At 38.2% G+C, this 8,537-nt stretch overlaps 1 long non-coding RNA gene across 1 annotated transcript in view; it reads right to left on the reverse strand.

Moving 5' to 3' along the window:
• The window catches only part of LOC147584254 (uncharacterized), a 77,096-nt gene extending 70,557 nt beyond the window's left edge, over positions 1-6,539 (reverse strand). The window contains exon 1 of the long non-coding RNA XR_015255280.1: positions 6,275-6,539. This is a non-coding gene — a long non-coding RNA (uncharacterized LOC147584254). The remainder of the gene's footprint in view (positions 1-6,274) is intronic.
• Positions 6,540-8,537: the final 1,998 nt, after the last annotated feature.

The raw sequence follows: 8,537 nt of genomic DNA on the forward strand, positions 1-8,537 counted from the left end.
TTTGAGATTGTTTGCAAGGTACTAAATATGGGGAGGAATGATCAGTCAAAAAGTCTTCCAGATACTTCCAGAGATTACATAGGCCGTTTAATGTCTCCTAGGAAGGAATTCTCACCACACTGCAGAGACAGTAAAATGCAGTGATGTGAGCCACAAAAGGCAATCTCACTTTCCTGGATGCCTTGCTTATGAACTTTCCCTAAAGACTCACTCTGGCTCCTGACTTGCCTTGTTCCCTAGGATCTGGGGCACAATGGGATATTTATTCATTCATTCTCTAACCTTTAGTCTGATACTAGGGGAAAATGCACAGTGCCCCTCATAAACAGATACTGTTGTGCCCTGTATCTGCAGGAGGGTAGCTCAGAGTGTCCAGGTGGAGAAGATATTATGGCTTCAGAACATGAGCCCAGACTAAGGTTGAACAAAGTTGAGAATCACAGAATTCCAGGCTTGGGAAGGTCTTTTAAGTTTAATAATTTATTCCTCCCCTTACCCACACTAATTTCTAATGTGTGGTTTATGTTCCAACCTGACTTCATATAGCTCTGCTACATTTTTGAATCCACTCTGAGAAAAAATTTCTGCGTTTCCTTTAGTTTCCCCCCATTGGTCCTACTTGGAAAAATCAGATAATTATTTCAGCCTTGATAGTTTGTATTTCCATAATGCTGAGGGCCTTGACTTAGTGATGTCTGTCTTCAAGTGAGAGTGGTTCAGGGGGACCCCATGGTCATGGGACATAGTAACTTATTCAACATTTATGGAATGCCTAGTAGGTGCCAGAAAATTTTTTAGGTGCTAGACAGACAGAAGTAAACAGAAAAAAACCCTGCTCTCATAGAACTCACATTGTAGTAGGAGAAGAGAAGACAGATTAAAGGAAAAATTTAAAAAGTATGGCCTGTTAGGTGGCGATATGTACTACAGGAAAAGAAATAAAGCTCAGTAGGCAGATTGTAATTTAAAATTGAGTGGTCAGGGAAGCCTCACTGAAGATGGTGATTTTGAATATAACCTGAAGGAGGTAGAAGTGAGAAAAGCTCATCAGATATTTCAGAGAAGAGCATTTCAGGCAGATGATACAGCAAGTTCAAAGGCCCCAAGCCAGGGTTACTGAGGAGTGGCAAGGAGGCTGGACGTAAGAGCAGCCAGATTGGGTAGGGTCTTATATAGCCAACTGTAGTAATAAGGCTTTTATCCATATTGAGCTAGGATTTCACTGGATATCTTTCAAAAGAGGACTGATACACTTGAACTTACCTTTTCTGTATTAAAGGCAGACCAGCCAGGGCCATGAGCAGAAGCTGGGAAGGCAGTTTGGAGGAAAGTATCTAATAACACGGATGGGATGTGCAGGGCACTTAGAGAAAGCTGGCAATAGATAGAGGAGGTGGTGAGAATGACTCAGACTTCAAATATATTTTGAAAGAAGAGCAGATAGAGTCTGCTGAAAGCTTAGATACTGGGTGTGAGACAAAAAGAGGACTCAGAGGTGAATTCAAGTTTTTTGGCCTGAGCAAATGGAAAGGTGAAATTGTGGCCTATTGATGTGGAGAGAGACCTCTATTAATTAGAATTCCTGTCAATTACTCAGAATGTGACTTTGAGAACACAGCTTAACCACTCTGTGCCCTCACCTCTTGTTTTCATGTATAAAATGGGCTAGCCTTATCTACTTTGAGGTGGATACAAGAATTAGAGATAATGTATTAAAAGCCCTTGCAGTGCCTGATACTGGTGGGTACTCAACAATAACTGGACCTCTTATCGATACTATTCCTTAGCAACAAAAGAACAAATCTTGGTTTCCCTGCATGATAGGCCTTCAGATATTTGGAGATAACATGTTCCTCTGAATCTTCTCAGAATGAATTCCATAGTCTTTGTGGGGGCTGGCTGGTTTCTAGGACTTTCTTTGGTACATGTAGGTTCGAACTACTCTCCTTGTTTAAAAAAGGAATGGAAAACAGAAAAGAACTTTACACATTTTTCAATGGTGGGCTAAATGATCAGAAATCCATGTGTTAGCAAACGACGTTTTCCATCTTCCACCCTCCAATAATAATTGTGAATGGAGAAGCTCTATTTTGATGCAGTTGACACAAATATAAGTCAAGATAATTGGAGTCATTATTGACATGTATTTTTTTTTGTCCTTAATTCTTCATCATATCCCAATGCCACAATGTATAAATTTTAGTCCAAATAAACTTTAATACCTCCAAGTTACAAAATCCATTCCAGCCAGCCACAATTAGAAATAGCTGTGGTTCTAAGTATGCCAATATGATCCTCCATGGCTGCCAGTTCTAAAAAGACTGGTGGCTTTCCTAGCCTCTCAGTCCTGTGAGCTGGCTACATAGCCCACAAGTTCTAGAAAGGACAAGAACAGTACATGAGTTCTATTTGGCTGGGAACCATGCTGAAAGCAAAAAATGAATACATAAGGAAATATGGAAGACCACACAAAATCAATATGTCTTTGGTCCTCATTCTTTTTTTTTTTTTCAATTAAAAATTAGGGGGTTGGATTAAACAGGTCTTAAAGTTGTGTCTAACACTAATACCTTATGTTCTATTTTCTTCCTTCTGGTGCCCTCTCAATTACAGTAAATCAATGTTAACATTCTGAAATCTTTTCATGGATCAGCCTCATTGGTTACACTGTACTCAGCAGTAGGCATGGTCCAAATTTTAAGCTCTGTTGGCAAAGCAAAGCAAGGAATTAAGACTTCCTATGTAGAGAAGACAAATTAGAGATTCTCTTAGATATAGGCTGGATCCTCATACTCAGCTACAAATGTCAATGTTCTTTACCCAGAAAAAAATACTTACTGATTTATTTAAATAATTTAACAAACTTTATGATGCTTCTAAATCACTTAGCACAATGTCTGGAATATAGTAGACATCTAACCAGTCACTCTGTAATAGTAATAATGTAGTATTTTAATTTCCTTTGTGTCTGTCCAGTGCAACACTACTCTATATTCATTGAGATTGGCCAGTCTATTAGACTCCTCAAAATGCACAGCAATACTGACTTAACTTGTTAATAAACTGGAACTTCACACCTGCTCCCACCAGTCCCCAAGAGGCCTTGTGAAGTAGAAACACAGCTGAAATGGCCCAGGGATTGCTGGCTGATTTTTAGATCCTCAGCATTTGTATTGGTCACACATATATTCTCACTGCCAAATGAAATATATCTTTGTGCAAGAGCAAAGAAGTTGAGTTAAGCTGGTAGCTTGGCTCAGAGATACTTTTATGCCTTTATGCTTTTCACCTTTGTCTCCCTTAATTGCTACTTAAATCCAGAAAGGTATTTGTGACTCTCCATATCCATATGGACATGGACTCTCCATATCAATATATCTATATCTATATCTATATCTATATCTATATCTATATCTATATCGGACCCAACAATTTCAAGTGAGTCTGGTGTGGATTTGTAGCAAATGGTTGTCTTGGAGGCTGGGGAGCAGGCATGTGCACACATCCAGCGGTGTATACCCTGGGTACATGCTCTGTGCCTATTTGCTGAATCACATGTTTTCTCTTGGTGCTGCTTTTCTGACGGGTGAATTGAGATTTATGTTCATCACTAGGAATTTCTCTCTTACTGATTGGTATTTAATTTTTTTTTAAGTAATGTCTACACCCAACATGGGGCTAGAACTCAAGACCCCAAGATCAAGAGTCACACGCTCTTCTGACTTAGCCAGCCAGGTGCCCCTAAAAATTTTAATCTCAGTAAGAATGGATAAATTTTTAGTCTATATGAAAGTCTCTAAAGTAGTACTCTAAAAACATTCTAGAAAAATCTAAAGCAAGTCCTCCGAATTAAAATAACAAAAACCAATTGTTCTAGCTAATGTAAATTTTTCATTTTATGTTTCCTGATTTTATGTGACTATAGAAATACATTAAAAAATTATATATATAAATATATAAATGCCCTTGTGTGTATTTGTACATAATCTTTATTCCCCAGGAAGTGGCTGAGACTCTTCATCAATTTTCATTTTGCTCTCTTAATATGATGACCAAGGGTCTCTTTTTTCCACCAAAATGTAAGATTCATGAGGAAGGAACTTGTCCATTTATTCTCTACTATATCTCCAATATCTATAAAAGCATATATTAAATACCGTATTGAGTATAGAAGAAACTTAAAGAGTAGAAGTGGAGCAAACATGAGGTAAAAAATAACTGCTTTTAAAGGACAATAGAGACAATGTACATTGTTCTTAAATTTGAATGTGCATTAGAAGAAGAAGAACTAGGAGTGTGTCAAGAACTCAGATTCTTAGTAGGTCCTCAGAGATTTTGGTTGTCTATCTGGGGTACAGCCCAAGATTATGTCAAGCAGCACCCTGCCCCACTCTCTTTCCCACAAATGATTCTGAGAAAGGTGGTCTGTTGAACCATACTTTGAGAAACACTGCCTTAATATCTGCTTGTTATTTATATGTACTGAATAACTAATATTCTAAGCTCAATGACTTTGTTTCTTTACCCAGTCTATGCTAACTTTCCTCACCAAAAGTACATTAATGGAAGGACTTTTAGTTTTTTTTTTTTTTTTTTTCACCTCTTTATTCCTTATATTAGAAACACAAGGGTTTGGCAAACAATCATAAAAAAGAGCTTGCCATGTATCAACAGAAGATTAAGAGGAGTTGGGGCTGACTGACATCAGGAAATGATACCAGGACACAATGTGACTGGCCAGGTTTGGGAGAGAAAGAGAACTAGAGAATCTGCTTAGAAACAGTAAAGAGAGAGGAAATGAGATTTGAATTAAGAGCAGAAGGGGACAGGAATTGGTGGAAATAGACCTGGGCTGTGTGCTAAGAGGCATTCAGGAGAGGGTCCGATGACAAAACAACAAAAGGAGAAGCCATCAGCTTAGGGGCTTCAGGTTGAGGCAAAGAAATAAAGCTGTGCCTTGAGTTTAGGGCGTTGCACTTGGGATTTAGCCAGAAAGGATCTGGCATCCCCAAGGAATTGGAAATAAGGGAAATAGCTGGGCTAGCCTGAGTATGAAACAGGTTGGAACTAAAAAACAGGCTTGCACATTACCATTTGCCAAGTTGGACTCTGTGACTAAGCTGCATAGTTATAAGTGATCTGCCTGTGGGCTCATTGGGCTCTGAAATCTCTCACCCTCTAGAAGAGAACTGTTTGCATTTTATTTTGATTTATTTATTTTTACTTTAAAATGGCTGGCTGACAAGGAATAAAGTATACAGACCAAGAGTGTGGAGGCAAGATTGTTGGAATCAAGATTGTGATTGAAAGGCTGCCTTATAAAAAGAAGAAAAAAAATTAATCTCCTTTGACCTTGGGAGTGAAACTGATAAGTACCGAACACACGGAAATTTTGTGTGTGTGCCTCAGGTACTTTAGCACACAGCTCTCAAGAGGTGCTCATTGAATGGCCGAATGGATAACTGGTAGTTTCAGGACACTCTTGCCTAGAACAGTGGGGGTGGGGGTACACAAGGTCACTTTTCAAAATGATAGACTTATATTTTCTGCCCATTCCAGTCACAACTGAAATAGTCTAGGTGATTGTGGTAACTAAATGTGTGAAGTTGCATAAGAAACCTAACTTCTTAGCATATCTTTTTCTTTTTTTCATTTTATAGAAAAGCATATAGCCTTTACACGGGGAGAAACTAATATTCATACCAAAATCACAAGAATACATTCTAGCTCAAAAGAATTCAATGTCTAAATAGATTGTAAATTTAAATGAAAGGCACTTGTAACAGAAACATTTATTTAGTCATACAAGACATGATGGCTAAGAGTTTGTGCCCTTGAGGGCTTAGAGTCAAGGAAAACAAGATAAATCCCAAACTTTGTTATAGCTCAAGAGTCTAGAACCAAGACTTAAAGTTATTCTGTGTAACATTTTAAAGAGAGGAAAGAGAAAATCTCTTGGACTAGATTCCTAAGTAAGGGACTGAAAAAACACATGAAATGGATGAACATGTTTCCACTGGACACACCTGTAGGATGGGAAAAGTAGGGAATAATAATTCAATTATAAAACAATCCTAAACAAGTGCACCTCTGTGTGGCTTGAGCATTGAAAACAACTAGAGATAACTTACAGGAAGTTAATACATTTAGCATCTTCCTATTCCCCTTACAACGAGTTGTAAAATCTCTCTTCATTTATTGTGCAAATGATCACTGTTTTCTGCTATGTGCTGTGCAAGTGAGAAAAGGAGGATAAATTAGATGGGATTCCTACCTTCAGAGAGTTGAAATGTAGAAAGTATGTTGTGAGGTAGAAAGCTTGAAGGTCCTTACAGAGATTCTGGTATGGTGGTATGAGGGTTCACAGGGAGGCTATACCACATCCAGCTAGGCAGTCAGGAATGGCTTCCTGGAAGAGGTGGGGGATTTGAATTGGACCTGAGGATAGACAGAATTGGACAGAGTTTAGGGACCTGGCCTGAGTTCTAGATACAGAAATTCCAGTAGGATTGAAGACAGTGAAAATAGCAGGTCATATTTGGGACTGACCAATAAGTAATCTGGTTTGCTTGGGACAAATGGATCTAAGGAAAGGCACAGCTAGAGAGAGAAGTTGATGGAATATTTGAATAAGTAAACTGATGAACAATCTTTGTTTATTTACTTAGTCTAGAATCTTGACAAGCAGTACAATGAGGTGAGAGAGCATGCTGGAGAGGATTTTGTAAAAAGATTGCTGAGTTTTTCTCTGTGGAGTGGGAGTTGCAAACTAAACTGTCTCAGAGAGGCTAGCATGTACTGTAGATGAGTGAACTGAGCCAGGGGTAGGAAAAATAGCAACTGAAGGGAGATGATCAATGTCAATGGATCCTTGGCCCACATGTCAGGAGGTGATTTGGACCGGGCTTAAATGTGGCTAAGTAGGTGGAACACATTATTTCTGAAGAAGACAGCTGCTATGCAACTCTGGGCACTTGCTCCCTTATGGTAATTGAGGTTCAGTATGACCAATTATTCAAGAGAAACCAGACGCTCATATTTTATGTTGGCAAGGAATTCAATTTTTTTTTTTTTTTAAGAAAGTGGACCTTACCATTGTGTGGGCCAAATAAAATAGATCTGTAGGCAGCAAGTTTGAGACCTCTGATGATTAAAGGTGCCCTTAAAGAAAGGTGGAATAGGGAAAGGACTCACACGTTAAAAGCAATGAAAGCACAGCATTGCTAGGAATAGCAGGAATAGCAAAGAGCCATTTTGGAAAACCCACAGCTTGTTTGATTATTTGTTCAGTGTCTGTCTCAGCAGACTATAAACACCTTGAGAGTGGAGGCCCTCCCTGTTTAGCTCCCCAACACCTAGCAGAGTGCCTAACATAACATGGGCATGAAAATAAATGTTTATTGAATGGACATTATTCTTAGAAATGTATTCTTAAAGCTAATGAGAAGAGCTAGATTCTGATTTTGGTTTTTTGTTTGTTTTACTTTAAATGAGGGAGGAGTGTATTGATATGTGAATAATTATATTAATGACTTGTAATTTAATCACATCAATATGTTATTAAACACATCAATTTTGTTTTCAGCAGAATTCTTTCATATACACTAATATAAAACCCTCAGAGTTTATAACCTATGTGGAATCTTTAAAATAACTGTGATCATTACCTTTCTCTAATCAAAATGCTTCTATGATTTCCTATCACCTACTGAATAAAGTCTAAACTCAACGTGATTGAAAAATTACTTCCATGATCTGGTTCTTGAATGTTTCCTCAGTTCTATCTTTTCCTTCTATTTCCCAATCTTGGGATAAGTGAGTAGGTAAGTGGCTCTTGGTTGCTGAGAACTACTTCAAAGAATTATTAGGGATACATGTTCATATTTTATAGCTCTCACAGAGACGCACTGAACACCAGGGCATAGGATATAGTTACCAGTTGCCAAATATTCATGTGAAATGGGGAAGGACTTGTGAATGGGTTCAAGGGTACCATCTTCGCTACCTCTGTATCATTTGCATTCTAAAACTGAGTTTTGCTTAGTTGCCCTTTGTACATATAAAACCTAAGCGATAGAGACAAAAAATGTTAAATGATTTGTTAATACCCAGAGTTTGCTTTATCAAACACTTTTTCCCCCCTGGTTTTCCGGTTAAATATTCTTTTTGTGAATGTTACGAGGAGTACTCACACAATGAGGAGGAAGGCTGCAAACTTTATAAAACTGCTTTCCTTCCCCTAGATGTTCCTTTACCCATTTTATTCTATGTGTTAGAGTAATGTTTCTCAAACTGCAGACTAAGGAACACTTAGGTTAGAACAACCTAGAATGTTTGTTGAAAAGAGAATTCTGGAACATACATCGGTATATGCTGAATATAAATCTCTTGGGCAGGGGCGCAAGGTTCTGCATTTTTATAAAGCTGCTCAAGTGATCTTGGTGCATATGAAATTTAAGAACCACTCTTTGAGGGTATGTGGTCAACCAAGAAGTGGCACCATTTATTTAGTATCAGTGGGTGGTCTCCTTTTTTTC

This window comes from Puma concolor, chromosome A1 (genome assembly GCF_028749965.1).
Source record: "Puma concolor isolate L17-30 chromosome A1, mPumCon1.1.hap2, whole genome shotgun sequence".
In the NCBI taxonomy this organism is placed as follows: domain Eukaryota; kingdom Metazoa; phylum Chordata; class Mammalia; order Carnivora; family Felidae; genus Puma; species Puma concolor.